Below are 648 nucleotides of genomic sequence, written 5' to 3' on the forward strand. Positions count from 1 at the left end.
AGGACTTTATCTATATAGCTTTCTTGTGATAACCTTAGGATACCTTGAGAGCGATCTCTCAGTATCCGAATACCTAATACAAAAGAAGCTTCCCCAAGATCTTTCATTTCGAAATTCTTCGTTAGAAATCTCTTGGTCTCATGCAATAGTCTCATATCACTGCTAGCAAGCAGTATATCATCTACATATAATACCAGGAAGATAAATTTACTCCCACTGAACTTATGGTATATACAATCTTCAACTTTGTTTGCCTCAAAACCATACGAGGTAACAACTTGATGAAATTTGTGATTCCATTGACGAGAAGCTTGTTTAAGCCCATAGATGGATTTCTTTAATTTGCATACCATAGACTTTGAGCCATCCGACATAAAGTTTTCTGGTTGCACCATATGAATCGTTTCCTTAATGTCATCATCAAGAAACGCAGTCTTAACATCCATCTGATGTAGCTCTAAATCAAACTGAGCAACTAGTGCCAATATTATTCTAAAAGAATCCTTCGAAGATACTGGAGAGAAGGTTTCTTTATAATCAATGCCTTCTTTCTGAGTGAAGCCTTTAGCTACTAGACGAGCTTTATATCTGTCAATATTACCCTTTGAATCCCTCTTGGTTTTAAATATCCATTTGCAACCAATAGGT

This window comes from Lupinus angustifolius, chromosome LG06, assembly GCF_001865875.1.
Source record: "Lupinus angustifolius cultivar Tanjil chromosome LG06, LupAngTanjil_v1.0, whole genome shotgun sequence".
Lineage (NCBI taxonomy): Eukaryota > Viridiplantae > Streptophyta > Magnoliopsida > Fabales > Fabaceae > Lupinus > Lupinus angustifolius.